The sequence below is a fragment of the Mastigoproctus giganteus genome, chromosome 7, assembly GCF_048544385.1.
Source record: "Mastigoproctus giganteus isolate SK-2022 chromosome 7, ASM4854438v1, whole genome shotgun sequence".
In the NCBI taxonomy this organism is placed as follows: domain Eukaryota; kingdom Metazoa; phylum Arthropoda; class Arachnida; order Uropygi; family Thelyphonidae; genus Mastigoproctus; species Mastigoproctus giganteus.
The window spans coordinates 147,779,368-147,795,834 of record NC_143581.1 but is presented as its reverse complement, the minus strand read 5'-3'; the positions used below and the strand labels follow the sequence as shown (position 1 = coordinate 147,795,834).

The 16,467-nt window shown below is 40.1% G+C and overlaps 1 protein-coding gene across 1 annotated transcript in view; it reads left to right on the top strand.

The window, feature by feature from the left end:
- LOC150083254 (insulin-like peptide receptor) overlaps nt 1-16,467 on the top strand; it is a 503,669-nt gene that overhangs the window by 355,650 nt on the left and 131,552 nt on the right. The window lies entirely within an intron of this gene.

The window sequence follows — 16,467 nt, the reverse complement described above, 5'->3', positions numbered from 1 at the left end:
GGGGGATTTTAACTTCCCAGATATTGACTGGAACTTGTGGGTTGGTCACTCACACACTAGTCAGACTTTTGTGGATTTATTGGATGATTGTTTTTTACAGCAGCATGTTCGAGAGGCAACCAGAGAAAGTAATACTCTTGATCTGGTTATCAGCAGTGATCATTCGTGTATTAGGAATTTGCAGATAAAAGAACCACTAGGTGGCAGTGATCACAGTGTACTGACTTGGGATTTACTTAAAGATTTAATTTCCATCCGGGGTAAAGGAAAGGGTTTTTGCTTCCGTAAAGGCAAGTACAGTGGTCTCCGACAGTTTTTAAATTCTGTACAGTGGGATCAACTGACGATGTTACCAACAGTAAATTCTTAGTGGGAAGCATTCAAGGAATTAATCGTGGAAGCTACTAAACATTTCATACCTATTAAGAAATATTGTTCAAGGTTTAGGCCTAAATGGTTGTCAAATGAACTAATGAGACTCGTAACAGAGAAGAAAAATGCATGGGATGCATATAAATTATCAAGCAACTCAGAAGCCTATGGCAGATATAAGTTAATCTGCAATCAGGTCACAAAGGAGGTTCGGCAGGCGAAGGCAGATTACGAGAAATCCTTGGCATAAGAAAAACAGCAAGGATTTCTTTACTTATATAAACTCTAAAAGGAAGGGGAATGAATCAGATTTGTCCACTTGACATCGATGGTTCGACTGTTGATGATCCTGCTCAGATAGCAAAAAAACTGAATGAGTATTTTGCATCTACATTCACACGTGAGGAATTATTAAGGTTTGAAAATGACAGAAGGTTATCAAATTGTAGCAGGATACTTAATGATTTTGTAATAACTGAGAGCAAAGTGGAAGAGAAATTGTTGAAGTTAAACGTAAGAAAAGCACCTGGGGTGGATGGGATCTATCCAGTTATATTAAAGGAGGCGGCAAAGCAACTAAGCAAACCCTTAGCCATAATTGTGAGAGCGTCCTTGGACTCAGGGGAGGTTCCCACGGACTGGAGATGTGCAAATGTATCCCCAATTCACAAAGGGGGATCGAAGGGTGACATGAGTAATTACAGACCAGTTAGTTTAACTTCTGTTCCTGGTAAAATAATGGAGTCCCTGGTTAAAGATGCATTGCAGGATCATCTAGACAAGACTGCAGCAATAATTCAGACACAGCATGGGTTTGTTAAGGGAAAGTCTTGTCTGACAAATTTGATAGGATATTATGATGTGGTTACAAAGGAACTGGATGCAAAAAATAATTTTGATATCATATATTTGGATTTCAGGAAAGCTTTTGACACTGTTGCACATGGAAGACTATTGTACAAACTGGAGCAGAATGGTATTAAGGGTAAGTTGCTAAAATGGATAAAAGGATGGTTAAGTGCGAGAAGACAGAGGGTGGTAATCAATGGGTGCTGCTCTTCTTGGACTAATGTTATTAGTGGGGTCCCACAGGGTTCGGTGTTAGGTCCACTGTTGTTTTGTATATTTATAATTAATAATACATACTTGATAATTAATACAAATAATTAATACATACTTGATACTCGTTCGTGAATTCCCGCCATTTTTACACGATAGCATAAGCTTAGTGTAGTATAGTGCATAATATAATATTGTCAATTATTCAGTAAATCTATTAATCTTGATAAACTTTATTGTCAATTAAATTGTATTTTTAACTCTATAAATATATATAACGACTTAATCGTAACAAATAATTAATACATAACTATAGTGGTACACGTGATACGGAAGTTGTATAAAGGGAACACTAGATACCGAAAAAAAAAAAAAAAAAAAAAAACAATATATATATCCATATATATATATATATATATATATAACTTAAGGATTTAATTTTTGTTTTAAATTTTATTGAATTACATTGGAATCATGACTCTAACCAGAGCAGCAAAGCAAAAGGCTCAAGCTAATGGGAGTGCTGTGGTTCAGGGGAGAACTGAGGGGGCCAGTTGCCCTCTGAATCACAGTCTATTAAAATGCACTGTTTGCTTGATGTTTGCGGAGCAGTTGGGTACGGGACATGATACTGCCAAGGGGGATGTCTTTGTGTGTGCACGATGTAAGGAGTGCAAGGAAATCAGGCGACAACTCAGCGTTGTTATGGGCCTTTATGAGAGCTTGAAGGACAGGGTGGATGCCCTCGAAGGAAATAAATTGAGGGGCCCATCAAGCTCTCAGCTGCCCACATCAACGCCAGAGCTTGCACTTGGTCATCAGGCAACACAGAAGCAGCCCCCTAGGCAGAATGCGCTGGTCCCACAGGAACTAGTAGTTGTTGGTGACTCTATTGTCAGGGAAACGGGGAACATGCTTTGTAAAAAGGATAGGTGGAATAGGACCAGGGTATGTCTGCCAGGGGCAAAGGTTGATGACATTGTAGAGCGGATATCATCTTTTAAGGGCACAAAAGGTGATATAGTTGTACACGTTGGCACGAATGATATTAAGAGTAGGAGACCGGCGGAATTACTTAGCAAGTACAGGTCACTGCTGAAAAACAGCCGTGAATTAGGGTTGAACTTGAAAGTGTCTGCAATTCTGCCCAGACACGATAGGAGGGAGTATATGATGAGAGCCTTGTTGATCAATTCGGCCCTGGAGGGATTGTGCAAGGCTCAAGGGGTAGAATTTTTTTCAGCCTGGACTGTACTTGTTAACAGGAGAGATTGCTTCTACAGGGATGGGATACACTTAAATAGAAAGGGTGCAAGAATTTTTGCTGATGCTGTCGAGGCAGTGTTAGGTGGGTCGGAAAACTGCTAGTTGGGGGGGATACAAAGACTAATAGATTAACAGTAGCCACTGGCAGAGGTGGAAGTGATTCTTGCACTGCTTCTATTGAAATGAGCAGAAGTCTGAAAAACAAGATGCAGGATATTTCAGAGACTGCTGGTAGTCATTGCGTTACAAGTAAACACATGGGTTGTGTTAGGGTAGCTAAGAATAGAAACAGGTGCATGTATACCTGCGTGTACACCAATGCTAGGAGTTTGGTAAATAAATTTGATGAATTTGAGGTATTGCTCAAAACATCAAAGGCAGATATTGTTGGGATATCAGAGACGTGGTGTCACACAGATATAAGTAATGCGGAACTGGAATTTGGGGAATACAATGTGTATAGAAAGGATAGACAGGACAGGAGGGGAGGAGGGGTTATGCTATTAATTAAGAAACACATAAAGTCCAAGGAAGTGAAGCCAGTCGACATCGATGGACAGGGCAGTGCCGAATCAGTTTGGTGTGACATAAGCATAGGGAAATCAAAATTGAGAGTAGGAGTGTGCTATAGGCCTAATGACTCTGATGAGTATAATAAGATATTGTACAGGGAAATAGAGTGGGCCAGTAAATCAGAGAGTCTTATAATGGGGGATTTTAATTTCCCAGATATTGACTGGAATTTGTGGGTTGGTCACTCGCACACTAGCAAGGCTTTTGTGGATTTATTGGATGATTGTTTTCTACACCAGCATGTTCGTGAGGCAACAAGAGGGAGCAATACTCTTGATCTGATTATCAGTAGTGACTCTTCATGCATTAAGAACCTGCAGATAAATGAACCACTAGGTGGCAGTGATCACAGTGTGTTGAAGTGGGATTTACTCAAGGAGGTAACTACCATCGGAGGTAAAGGGAAGGGTTTTTGTTTTCGTAAAGGCGACTATGATGGTCTGAGACAGTATTTAAATTCTATACAGTGGGACCAACCGATGATGTTACCAACAGCAAACTCAAAATGGGAAGCATTCAAGGAACTAATCTTGGAGGCTACCAGGCTTTACATACCAACTAAGAAATATTGTTCAAGGTTTAGGCCTAAATGGTTGTCAGATGAACTAATGAGACATGTGGCAGAGAAGAAAAATGCATGGGATACATATAAATTAATGGGTGACATGGAAGCCTATGATAGATATAAGTTGGTCTGTAACCAAGTCACAAAGGAGATTAGGCAGGCAAAGGCAGACTACGAAAAATCATTGGCAAAGGATGCAAAGAAAAACAGAAAAGAGTTCTTTACATACTTGAACTCGAGAAGGAAAGGGATGAATCAGATTGGTCCACTGGATGTTGATGGTTCAACAGTTGAGGATCCTGCTCAGGTGGCTAACAATCTAAACGAGTATTTTGCATCTACATTCACGCATGAGGAGTTATTCAGGAAGGAGAATGATGTAGGTAAAGTAAACATTGGCAGTGAGCTGGATGATTTTGTATTAACTGAGAGGAAAGTGGAGGAGAGATTGTTGAGGATAAACATAAAAAAGGCACCTGGGGTGGATGGGATCTATCCAGTTATATTAAAGGAGGCAGCAAAGGAAGTATGCAAACCCCTAGCCATAATTATGAGAGCTTCTTTGGACTCAGGGGAGGTACCCATAGACTGGAGATGTGCAAATGTAACCCCAATTCACAAAGGAGGATCAAAGGCTGACACACGTAATTATAGACCTGTTAGTTTAACTTCTGTTCCAGGTAAATTAATGGAGGCACTGGTTAAAGAAGCACTGCAGGATCATCTAGACAAGAATTCAGTTATAGCTCAGACGCAGCATGGTTTTGTTAAGGGCAGGTCTTGCCTGACCAATTTGATTGGATACTATGATGTAGTCACAAAAGAACTGGATGCAGGGAATAACTTTGATATTATATATTTGGATCTTAGAAAGGCTTTTGATACTGTTGCACATGGAAGACTGCTGCACAAATTGGAGCAGTGTGGCATTGGAGGCAAATTGCTGCTATGGATAAGGGGATGGTTGAGTGGCAGAAGACAGAGAGTGGTAATCAATGGACACTGCTCAACGTGGACTAATGTTATTAGTGGAGTTCCTCAAGGTTCAGTGTTGGGTCCGTTGTTGTTTTCGGTGTTTATGAATGATATTGATGATGGGATATCAAGTTTAATGTCCAAGTTTGCAGATGATACAAAGGTTGGCAGGGTCGTCAAGGACACTACTGACGCTATGCTGCTGCAACAGGATCTGGAAAGGTTGAACAGATGGGCTGAGAGGTGGCAAATGAAGTTTAACATTGACAAATGTAAAGTACTGCATATGGGAAACAGTAACCCCAGAGCAACGTATCAACTCTGCGGTACCACACTGACAGTGGTGGAGAATGAAAAGGACCTGGGGGTAATTGTGCAGGGAGATATGAAGTTCTCTGAGCAGTGCAGACGAGCTGCAAGAGTAGCTCATGGTGTCTTGTCAATGATATACAGGAATTTTTCTAGTAGGGATAAGGAGGTGATTATTCCCTTGTATAAGGCAATGGTTAGGCCACATCTTGAGTACTGTATACAGGTCTGGAGGCCTCATTTCAAGAAGGATGTAGAGCTGCTGGAACGGGTACAGAGAAGGGCAACAAGATTAGTAAATGGAACAAAGGGTTGCTCTTACGAAGAAAGGCTTAAGTTTTGCAAATTACAGAGTCTGGAGACTAGGCACCGGCGTGGTGATCTGATAGAGGTGTATAAGGCCTTGAATGGTTTGAGCATGCTCAATGCCAATGGGATTCTTCATCTTTCTCAGAATAATCACCTCAGAGGGCATAAATTCAAATTGAGGAAGGACGGATGTCGGATAGATGTGCGGAAATTTGCCTTTGGCCAGCGGGTGGTTGGTTGGTGGAACCGACTTCCATCACTTGTTGTTGAAGTTGATAGCCTAAACAAATTTAAAGCTCAACTGGACAGGTATTTCGAACGAACGGAGGGGTGAAATGGGAGAGGGTTTTTTTTTTTTTTTTTTGGGCTGATGCTGAATAAGCTTGCTTTCTTGCATCGTATGCCTCTACTAATGCTAATGCTAATGCTTATCAATGATATTGATGAAGGTATATCAGGCTTAATGTCGAAGTTTGCAGATGATACAAAGTTGGCAGGGTTGTTAATGACAGTAATGGCAACGTGCTACTGCAGGATCTGGATAATTTGGGCAAATGGGCTAAGAAGTGGCAACTGAAGTTTAACCTTGACAAATGCAAAGTATTGCATAAGGGTAGAAGTAACGCCAGAGAAACGTACCAATTGTGTGGTACTACACTTAAGGTGGTAGAAAATGAAAAAGACCTGGGAGTAATTGTGCAGGCAGATATGAAGTTTTCTGAGCAATGCAGACAGGCTGCCAGGGCAGGTCATGGGGTTTTGTCAATGATATATAGGAATTTTGTTAACAGGGAAAAGGAGGTGATTATCCCTCTGTATAAGGCAATGGTCAGGCCACGCCTTGAGTACTGCGTACAGATGTGGAGGCCTCATTTTAGGAAGGATGTAGATTTATTTGAGCGTGTACAGAGAAGGGCAACAAGATTGGTGAGGGGAATGAAGGGATCCTCTTATCAAGAGAGGCTTAAGTTCTGAAAATTGCAGTGGCTGGAGACTAGGCACCTGTGCGGTGATCTGATTGAGGTGTATAAGGCCTTGAATGGGTTCAGCACGCTGAATTCTGATGGGATCCTTCCACTTGTTCAGATTACGAACCTAAGGGGGCATAAATTCAAATTAAGAAAGGATAGATGTAGAATAGATGTGCGGAAATTTGCCTTTAGCCAGCGGGTGGTTAATTGCTGGAACAAACTTCCATCTGTCGTTGTGGAAATTGATAGGTTGAATAAATTTAAGGAGGAACTGGACAGGCATTTGGAGGGAATGGTGTAATTTTTTTTTTTTTTTTTTTTTGGCTGATGCTGCATAAACTCATACACTTGCTTTCTTGCATCACATGCCACTACTACTACTACTATATTGGAAAGCCATCGGTTCCTGCATATATCATCGGTCCTTAAAATAAAAGATCATATGGAAGGTATATCTGTTCCTGAGAATATCGGATGTCGATGTCATCGTACGTTAAGGCCCACTGTATTGCATACAGTTCTGGAGGCTTCATTTTAGGAAGGATGTAGAACTACTGGAACGAATACAGAGAAGAGCAATGAGATTGGTGAGGGGAACAAAGGGTTGCTTTTACCAAGAATGACTTAAGTATGCAAATTGCGATGTCTAGAGACTAGGCACCTGTGGGGTGATCTGATTGAGGTGTATAAGGCCTTGAATGATTTGAGCAAGCTCAATGCTGATGGGATTCTTCCTCTTGCTCAGATTGCACACCTGAAGTGGCATAAATTCAAGTTAAGGAAAGACCAGTGTAGAATATATGTGCAGAAAGTTGTTTTTAACCAGCGGGTGGTTGTTTGTTGGAGCAAACTTCTATTGTTGGTGGTCATTGTGGAAGTTGATAGCTTAAATAAATTCAAGGAAAAACTGGACAAACATTTGGAAAACGAATGGATGGGTGAAATGGAAGTGTTTTTTTTTTTTTTTTTTTTTGCTGATGCTGTATAAGCTTGCTTTCTTGCATCATATGCCTCTACTAATGCTAATGCTATTGGCTTTTTGAAAATTAAAAAAAGTTTGGCCTCTCTTTTCTAGACCAATCTCACTTCACACCTATTTCCTGAAAATTAGTCTACCGAAATTCAATTCTAATGTCAACAAGTATCTTCTTTTATCTTCTCAACCCACGCACAGTACTGAGTACTATAGGTTCTAATACCTTTCGTATTTGGGGTTATCATAAAAAAAGAAAAAAAAAAATTTCAGACATTAAAAACATGAGGAGTCAGTTTTTAAGCTGGTAGACTCTTAGTTAGATTCGATAATTTACATTCCTTTGTACTGTGAATGTTAATATAATATCTGATATTACAAATTAGATTATATGTATTATTGATTAGTAGAAAAAATGTTGTTTAAGAAATATTCATTAAATATTGTTGCATGTAAAAAAGGTGAGACACAACCATGCATGATTAACAACTTAAAGGTTTTGTAAGATGCTGCTAATGGATGAGGTAACCAATATACTTTTTTTTTTAAGAACATGTACGCAGGTATGGACTACTGTAATAGGAACACTTCCACTCTCATTAGAAGTTTGTATTAAGGGGCTGTTAATTTTGAAATGAAGCTTACTAACATTAATGACACTAAAAGGGTATTAGATCCTTTGTATTTTGGCACATTTCTTTATGTGCTTCCTTCTGAGATGAAAAATTAAACTTAAAAAAAGTTATTAAAGGCTCACAGTTTGCAAAAGCTGCTACCAGTCCAGCTAAGAACAATAAAAGTAAAACAAAAGCTTTCCTGTATGGATGCTGAAGTATATGAATTCCTGACAGCAGTGGAATACTGTCTCCTATTACTTACTGCTTGTGAATCAGTTGGGTGGTTAGCATATTGTGTGTTGGCTGCACTGCTTCTGCCTAGCAGTACTCTTGGCAGGCACTATCGGACTAGTGATGTCAGGTGATCATTAGTTATCTGTATCGTATGTTGGAGGGTTTCCTGTGGTATGAAATTTTTTTTTTTTTTTTTGTTAGTTGTTGGTGCATCAGCTTCTGTGGCCATAATGCACCTCCCAAAGTTTTTGCATTTTACTCTGATCCAAGCCCGAGGCGGGATTCAAACCCTCGACCGCCACAGGATACATTGGCCACAACGTGGGACAAGTCAATAGGAAATATATTGAACACAATCTTTCACAAACTAGTTCAGCCTTACACACTGAAGCAGCATGAGATCTGCCAAGCCAATGATGAATACCACACGGAGCAATTGGAGGCACCCTTCACTGTTTAGGAACTCCAAATAACAGCTGCACGGATCAGAAACAATAAGTGTCCAGGACTCGATCTCCTGGAACCAGAAATCGTGAAGAAAACAAGTCGAAACCGCACCACAATTACTGCTACAACTGTTCAATACATGTCTCTCTACATGCACCTTCCCAGAAGACTGGAAGACAGCAAACGTAAAGTTTATCATCAAAAACCCAACGAAACCACCAGAGAAACCAGAGTTGTATCGGCCAATTTCCCTGCTTACCATGGCAAGCAAGCTTCTAGAGAGGTTGCTACATAAAAGAATTCAACACCACTACAATGCGGCCGGACTCTCAAGCCCGAACCAATTTGGCTTCAAGCCTGGAACCTCGACTATTGATGCGCTAAAGACCCTTCTGGATGCTGCTGCTGCAGTGTGTGACAGGAAATACTTCCTAGTCATCTCAATAGATTTTGCAGGGGCGTTTGGCACAATATGGTGGCCGAGCATCCTCGCCAGACTCAGGAAAGCGTCCATACCAATGAATCTATACAGCATAATGAAAACTTACTCATATCTGCTCAGAACTGAGATAAGCAGACTTGATCCTGAAACTGACTGAAATAACCTTTGAGAAAATGAAACATAAGCCAACCAAGTGGACTGGAAACCCAAACATCACAACCAAACTGAATGGCAGCAATTGCTGCCACATGCCCTATTGACGACCTGTGCTGGGCTCTAGCCCAACACACTTTCATTCCCTTCCCTGGCAAGGGGAGGCGACAGTGCTCCTGTCTCCTCCTCTCCTCACCACCCACTATTTTTCTCCTGGTGGGGCACGGGCATGCCCCACTGTTCTGCCTTGGGGTCGCCTTCTCTATCGTCCCCATACTTCTGTCTTTCCCTCCAGTCTTCAGTCCCCCCTCCCTACTCTGCCTATATTGCCAGTGACGCCCCACACAATGAAAAAGTGTCCAATTTCTCACTGCATACGTGAACCCCTTTCGGCTTAACTAGATTCTAGCATCCATCACCCCCAATTTTTTTTTATTTATTATTATATATATATATATTTTTTTTTTTTCCATAGGCCCTAGCCACTGAAATCTCAGGAAACTAGGTGGCAGGGCCTGCCAGAGTAAATAATTTCTCAATACTGGTGTACCTGATCTGCCTCCATGGGACCAAGTGTGGGCAACGTTGGGCTCCAGCAGGGGTCTAGCGGCTAAATGGCCAGAAGAACAATCATACACAACACTACACTCATACAATATCCATACACTTTAAAATCTCTGGCCTTCCCAGTGAACTGGTATGCCTACAATGAAAGCAATGTGGAGATGGGGGAAACCCCTGGTGCCGTTTGACACTAAATACACTTTACCTTTGGGTTGCCGGGCAGGCACTTTACCCACCTGGCTAGTCCGGTCAGCATGGTATGACATGCTGGTTGACAAGCTGTCTGGTGGACAGATGTTTTATGGTAAGATTTGAATATCAGTGGTGCTTCAGCAACAGTGGCTATAATGCACCAAAACAGTAAAAGAGTGAAAACTGCCACAAGGATTGTAAAAGAATAAAAACAAGAAAAGATAAAGGGAGGACAAAGATTTCAGGGACCAACCAAAATGGTAAACAAGATATCAAAAGATATATCAAGGACTGTATAAAAATCTGTCAAAAGGTATAAAGGGTTAAGAGGTAAAGAAATATTGGTAGAGGTATTACTTATATTTTAAATGGGTTTAAACAAAACTATCACTTTTAGAAGTTAAAAAAAAGCTGACAAAGGTCATTGTCAGAGAGTATCTCACTGAGTGCATAGGGCTCAGTCAAATGACTAATAGTAGTAAAAGATATATGATATTCATTTCTATAACATGTACAATCGGATAAAACATTATTTATTATTATTATTATTATTAGCCATATAGTGCAAGGAAGCCTGAGGCTTATGCTGCACTTGCCAAAAAAAAAAAAAAAAAAAATTTCCAAGCTACCCTGAGAGAGAGAGAGAGAGAAGTAGAAAGGAATCACCGAGAAAGAGAAGAATGACGATATCTAATGCAGGACCCTGGTTGTGCCAAGTTCCTACTCACCAGATGTGAGCCCCTGGGGCTAGAGAGGAAGTTGTCCTTGCTCACATCTACAAAGGACATAATCATCTTGTGCATTCCCTTTTGCTGAGAGCTATGACCCCCCATACGATATAATTTTAATTATTCATAATTAATTAATATTAATTAATTAATCATAATTAAAATTATATCATATGGGGGTCATAGCTCTCAGTAAAAAGGAATGCACAAGATGACTATGTCCTATGTGGAGGTGAGTAAGGACAACATTCTCTCTACAGTTGCTGTACAGACTAGACTGCCAGAGCTCTATTACAGGCTTAATCTGATATAACTTTTTTGTGACCTGTCTATGCCATGATTGTTGACAGGAGTGGCACCTATTAAGTATTAACTATTACAGTATTACTACCTATTATATTCTGTGCAGGGGATTTAGCAGGCTATGGCTATTCTGGGGTTGTGCCGATCTGCCTGCAGCATCCACAAGATCATTACCCCTGATCCCTATGTGGCTTGGGATCCAGCAAAAGCAGATGTTGAATGTCGATGCATAAAGAGAATATAACTTCTACTTAAACCTGTTGAGAACTCAGTGAGGATTATATCATTAGCATGAGTAGAGGCATTTGATGCAAGAAAGCAAGCTTATGCAGCATCAGCGAAAAAAAACCTTCCACTTCACCCCTCCATTCGTTCGAAATACCTGTCCAGCTGAGCCTTAAATTTATTTAGGCTATCAACTTCCACAACATGGGATGGAAGTCTGTTCCACCAACTAACTACCCGCTGGCTAAAGGCAAATTTTCGCACATCTATCCTACATCTGTCTTTCCTCAATTTGAATTTATGCCCTCTCAGGTGATTATTCTGAGCAAGAGGAAGAATCCCATCAGCATTGGGCATGTTCAACCCATTCAAGGCTTTATACACCTCTATCAGATCACCTCACGGTGCCTAGTCTCCAGACGCTGTAATTTGCAAAACTGAAGCCTTTCTTCGTAAGAGCAACCTTTTGTTCCATTCACAAATCTTGTTGCCCTTCTCTGTACTCATTCCAGCAGCTCTACATCCTTCTTGAAATGGGGCCTCCAGACCTGTATACACTACTCAAGGTGTGGCCTGACCATTGCCTTATACAAGGGAATAATCGCCTCCTTATCCCTGCTAGAAAAATTCCTGTATATCATTGACAAGACACTATGAGCTACTCTTGCAGCCCATCTGCACTGCTCAGAAAACTTCATATCTGCCTGCACAATTACCCCCCCAGGTCCTTTTCATTCTCTACCACTGTTTGTGTAGTACCACAGAGTTGATCCATTACTCTCGGGTTACTGTTTCCCATATGTAGTACTTTACATTTGTCAATGTTAAACTTCATTTGCCACCTCTCAGCCCATCTGCTCAACCTTTCCAGATCCTGTTGCAGCAGCATACTGTCAGTAGTGTCCTTAACAACCCTGCCAACCTTTGTATCATCTGCAAACTTGGACATTAAGCTTGATATACCATCATCAATATCATTTATAAATAAAGAAAACAACAATGGACCCAACACCGAACCCTGAGGGACTCCATTAATAACATTAGTTCACGATGAGCAGTGTCCATTGATTACCACTCTCTGTCTTCTCCCCCTCAACCATCCCTTTATCCATAGCAGCAATTTGCCTCCAATGCCACACTGCTCCAATTTGTTCAGCAGTCTTCCATGTGCAACAGTATCAAAAGCCTTTCTAAGATCCAAATATATAATATCAAAGTTATTCCCTGCATCCAGTTCTTTTGTGACTGCATCATAGTATCCAATCAAATTGGTCAGGCAAGGCTTTCCCTTAACAAAACCATGCTGTGTCCGAGCTATAACTGAAGTCTTGTCTAGATGATCCTGCAGTGCTTCTTTAACCAGTGCCTCCATTAATTTTCCTGGAAGAGAAGTTAAACTCACAGGTCGATAATTACTTGTGTCAGCCTTTGATCCTCCTTTATGAATTGGGGTCACATTTGCACATCACCAGTCTATGGGTACCTCCCGAGTCCAAAGAAGCTCTCATAATTATGGCTAAGGGTTTGCTTACTTCCTTTGCTGCCTTCTTTAATATAAATGGATAGATACCATCCACCCCAGGTGCCTTTTTTATGTTTATCCTCAACAATTTCTCCTCCACTTTCCTCTCAGTTATTACAAAATCATCTAGCTCACTGTCAGAGTTTACTTCACCTCTGGCATTCCCCTTTCTGAATAACTCCTCATGTGTGAATATAGATGCAAAATTCTTGTTTAGTTTGTTAGCCATCTGAGCAGGAGCATCAACAGTGGAACCATCAATATCCAGTGGACCAATCTGATTAATCCCTTTCCGTCTAGAGTTTACATAGGGAAAAAAAACTCTTTTCTGTTTTTCTTTGCATCCTTTGCCAAGGATTTCTCATAATGTGCCTTTGCCTGCCTAATATCCTCTGTGACTTGGTTACAGACCAGCTTATATCTATCATAGGCTTCCATGTCACCCATTAATTTATATGTATCCCATGCATTTTTCTTCTCTGCCATATGTCTCATTAGTTCATCTGACATTCATTTAGGCCTAAACCTTAAACAATATTTCTTAGTTGGTATGTAAAGCCTAGTAGATTCCAAGATTAATTCTTTGAATGCTTCCCATTTTGAATTTGCTGTTTGTAACATCATCAGTTGGTCCCACTGTATAGAATTTAAATACTGTCTCAGACCATCGTAGTTGCCTTTACGAAAGCAAAAACCCTTCCCTTTACCCATTGATAAAGCACTGATAAAGCCTTCAATGTGCGAAAGAATCTGTGTATATCATACCCTTTGATAATTATTAATTTGTATATGGTCCAACTCTAGCTATATAGTATACAACTCTGCTGTGTATAAACTGCACTCGTGGGGAATTTTCTCAGATACCATGCTATCTTGGTAGCCTGCAGTGGATCTCACAGATGATTCTGATTTCGAGCTATCAGTGAAGCCAGGCAAGAAGTAAGAATATTCAACTCTGTGAGCAGCATCGAGTTCTGGGTACATAGAATTATTAATAGAGAAGACCCCATTATTAATACAGAAGTTTTATGATGGCAAGTAAGCATGCCGGCGTGGAAAGGTTTGCCTTGGTGACTGGACAACATTGGCAATCGTGAGGTTAAGTTCTCTGTGTAGCTTTTGGACATAAATACCAAAGGAGGGGTTGGCAGTCTGTCGATGTTACAGATAGGGGCTCACATCTGGTGAGTATGGGCTTGGCACACCCAGAGTCCTGGGCTGGATATGATCATTCTTCTCTTTCTTGGTGACTCCTTTACCTCCCTCTCTCTCTCTCTCTCTCTCTCAGGATAAGTCGGGAAATTTTTTTGGTGGCTGGTGCAGCATAAGCCTCAGGCCTCCTTGCACCATATGGCTAATTATAATATTGTCCCATCTTGGCTCAAAAATGGATGCCCACATATGGTGGTCTGGCTGGGAATTTTGTTTAAAAGTATATTTTAGCAATACTTTCATTTGTTGAACTGACAGAGGTAGTTCAATTGCTTTGACATATAAACTGTGCACAGGAGATATTCTAAATGCTCCAGTACTGTTTAGGGTGGCTTGGTGGTGAACTGGGTCTGGTCTTCAATTAGAACTGGAGCTAATTTAATTATGCTGTTTCTAGTAGATGCATACACTTGGGATCCATAAAATAAGTGCACAAAAGAGGTGAAGTAAAATACAGCAATCTGTTATCCCAAATTATTAAATAAAAGGTGTGGAGATCAGACCCCATGTGCACTTTGTCCATCAGTTGATGGATGTGTTGGAGGAATGTCAATTTCCTATCAAGTATAAGTCCTAAAATTTTTTCTCAGTAATACTGGAATGACGCTCTTTCTGAGTTTTAGTTCTGGTTCAGTGTGAAGGTTTCATTTGCAACAAAAGTGAATGCAAACAGTCTTCTGAGGTGAAAACCTGGAACTATGAAGACTAGTATGAGAGTAATACCTCCTAATTTTTTGCTTTCAAATGTGGTGCCGTAGATCATTTTGCGTGTCACTGAGTAGTCACTAGTTTCACCATACTGAGTATCACTGTGATCAGTCTTGTTAGTGCAGCACACGGAAAGTTCAAAATGGTGGATGTTACAGATATAAGTATCAAGCAAAGATTGGTGATTGAATTTCTTACCAAGGAAGAAGTGACACATATGGAAATCCACACACGTCTCAAAAATGTTTATGGTGACAATACTGTAGATGTGAGTACAGTAAGACATTAGGTAAGACACTTTAAGTGTAAAGTATATTGATGTAAAACGGCACCAGGGGTTTCTCCTATCTCTGCATTGCTTTCATTGTGGGTGTAACAGTTCACTGTGAAAGGCCAGAGATTTAAAAGTGTATGAATTTTGTAAGTGAAGTGCTATGTATCGTTGTTCATCTGGCCATTCAGATCCTGTTGCAGTAGCGTACTGTTATTACTGCCATTAACAACCCTGCCAACCTTGGTATCGTCTGCAAACTTAGACATTAAGCTTGATATACCTTCATCAATATCATTGATAAATATACAAAACAACAGTGGGCCCAACACTGAACCCTGGGGAACTCCACTAATAACATTAGTCCATAAAGAGCAGTGTCCATTGATTACCACTCTCTGTCTTCTCCTACTCAACCATCCTTTTATCCATTGTAGCAACTTGCCCTTAATGCCATACTATTCCAATTTGTACAGCAGTCTTCATGTGCAACAGTATCAAAAGCTTTCCTGAAATCCAAGTATATGATATCAAAATTATTTTTTGCATCCAGTTCCTTTGTGACCACATCGTAGTATTCAATCAAATTGGTCAGACAAGACGTTCCCTTAACAAACCCATGCTGTGTCTGAACTATCTGCATTCTTGTCTAGATGATCCTTCAATGCGTCTTTAACAGTAACTCCATTATTTTTCCAGGAATAGAAGTTAAACTAACAGGTCTGTAATTACTTGTCACCCTTTGATCCCCCTTTGTGAATTGGGCATACATTCTCATATCTACAGTGCAGAACTTCAGTTAGAATTACTGCATTCAGTAGGATAAGAATACTTACATAATAACACTCCATAAATCTGAAATTTTCAGAAATCTGACACTCTTCAGTAATTTTACCAAAAAGAACTGCATTCCATCAAATGTTGTTACATCTGCTTTTGTAAATATTATATACAACCACAGAAACTTGGCCATAGTAATATCCTAAAATAGCATAATTCTCAATGTCATTCAAACTCATGCAATGATATAAGTGGATCATTCATTATAATAATTCTGGAAAACATTTTGGTAAATTCATTGCACGAAACATTTCTTGATTGTGCACTTTGCAATTATAGTGTGTCCATCACTCACCTTGGGGTACTTCTAGCACCTACTGAAACAATGATCATGGAAACGTTTGTAGAGCATCATATTCTAAGCATTGTCATACCCATTTTAAAATTTATGACACACAGTTTGATTTATAGCTTCTTTCCAACATGATCAGGAACAACCAACAAGAGTTAAATATCATGAAATTTGATTTTTCAGCACACTGTTAAATACAGTGAGTAAAGTTTCCCATGGTTGTAATATGATTTACAATTGCCATGGAATAAAGGCAGTTTGTTTTGACAGAATCCTACTGTTTTAGGCTCTTATCACAGATTTGCACAGCAAATATTTACTGGAGCTTTACATTCACTGTGCATA